The sequence below is a fragment of the Arachis hypogaea genome, chromosome 18 (genome assembly GCF_003086295.3).
Source record: "Arachis hypogaea cultivar Tifrunner chromosome 18, arahy.Tifrunner.gnm2.J5K5, whole genome shotgun sequence".
Lineage (NCBI taxonomy): Eukaryota > Viridiplantae > Streptophyta > Magnoliopsida > Fabales > Fabaceae > Arachis > Arachis hypogaea.
Genome location: NC_092053.1, coordinates 52,733,198 through 52,734,867, shown reverse-complemented (window position 1 = coordinate 52,734,867; position 1,670 = coordinate 52,733,198). Strand labels below are relative to the sequence as shown.

At 44.3% G+C, this 1,670-nt stretch overlaps 1 non-coding gene across 1 annotated transcript; it reads left to right on the top strand.

Moving 5' to 3' along the window:
- Positions 1 to 963: 963 nt before the first annotated feature.
- On the top strand, positions 964 to 1,070 carry LOC112774280 (small nucleolar RNA R71). Its single transcript, XR_003188775.1, has one exon. It is a non-coding gene; the product is annotated as a small nucleolar RNA R71 (small nucleolar RNA).
- Positions 1,071 to 1,670: the final 600 nt, after the last annotated feature.

Sequence of the window (1,670 nt, the reverse complement as noted above, 5' to 3'; positions counted from 1 at the left end):
ATTTCTGGTTCTTGGTGATTTCTATCCTCCTCCTTTGTTGAGTTGTCTTCAGGTTGTTTGCAAAGTTTGCCTTGCTTGTCTTCAATCTCTTGATCACTCGTAGTGACCATTTTGCAATCTTCCCATCTTACTTTCTTTGCTTCTCCTTTGGGGTTTTTCTCCGTGTCACTTGGGAAGCTATCAGTAGGTTTGAGAATCTTCTCAGCTAAATATCCCACCTGGAATTCCAGCTTCCTGATGGTCTCTCCCTGGTTCTTAATATTGGCTCGCACCTCCTCTTTGAACACCTTATTTTCTTGAATCTCTTGGCATATTCCTTCAAGTAAGGCTTCAATCTTAGAGAGCTTGTCATTAATTGATGAGTGATTTGGAGCAGATGTGCTGTTTTGGTTTTGATAGGTGTGTGGAGAAGTGTTGTTGTGGGGGTGTTGAGATGTCCTCTGTGTGAATTGCTGGTGAGCTGCATTGTTGTTGGAGTTGTAACGTCTCTGGTCTTGGTTTTGATCTTGCTCACTTTCCCACCCAAAGTTTGGGTGGTTTCTCCATCCAGGGTTGTAGGTCTTGGAGTATGGATCATAGTTTTTCCTTGGTGAATTCCCAATGTAGTTGGCTTGCTCCTGACCCCCCTCTGCTTCTTCATTCACTCCTTCTTGGGTTGTTGATGAAGTGGAGATTGCTGCTACTTGGTTCATCTCCATCTTCTTGGTGAGGTCAGCCAGCTGCTGGGTAATGAGCTTGTTTTGGGCCAACAGAGCATCTACATTGTTTAGCTCCATTACTCCTCTTGTGTTTCCTCTTTCGGAAGCATAGAAGTAGTCGTTCTCTGCTACTGTTTCAATAACATCTATGGCTTCCTCAATAGTCTTCTTCTTGTTCAAAGATCCTCCGGATGAATGGTCTACGGCCTTCTTTGACTCATAAGAGAGTCCTTCATAGAAAATGTGCAGCTGCACCCATTCGTTGAACATATCTGGTGGGCACCTCCTTGTTAGGTCTTTAAACCTCTCCCATGCTTCATATAGAGTCTCACCATCTTGTTGCCTGAAAGTTTGGACCTCAGCTCTCAGCCTATTGATTCGTTGAGGAGGATAAAATCTTGCTAAGAATTTGTTCACCACGTCTTCCCAAGTTGTCAAGCTTTCCCTTGGGAAAGATTCCAGCCACTTGGCTGCTTTGTCCCTAAGTGAGAATGGAAATAGGAGCAGTCTATAGGCGTCAGGGTGAATACCATTAGACTTCACTGTGTCACATATTCTCAGGAAGGTGGTTAAATGTTGATTGGGGTCTTCTTGAACACCTCCTCCAAAGGAACAGTTGTTCTGAACAAGGGTGATGAGCTGTGGTTTAAGTTCAAAGTTGTTGGCATGGATTGTTGGCTTTTGGATGCTACTTCCACAATTGCCTGGGTTTGGATTGATGTAAAAGCCCAAAACTCTTCTATCCTCCCCAGCATGATTTGCTCTACCTTCTCCCCCATGGTTGTGATCCTCTTCTTCATGATGGTTTTCCATGTTGTCTTCCATGTTTGTTTCAAAGAATTCCTCTTCTTCCTCAGCACCAACTACTTTCTTTCCTCTTGCCTCCCTCCTTAATCTAAGGAAGGTCCTCTCAGGTTCCGAATCGAAGGAAGTTGAAGCCCCGCTTCTTCTCCCTGTCATACAACCATCAAG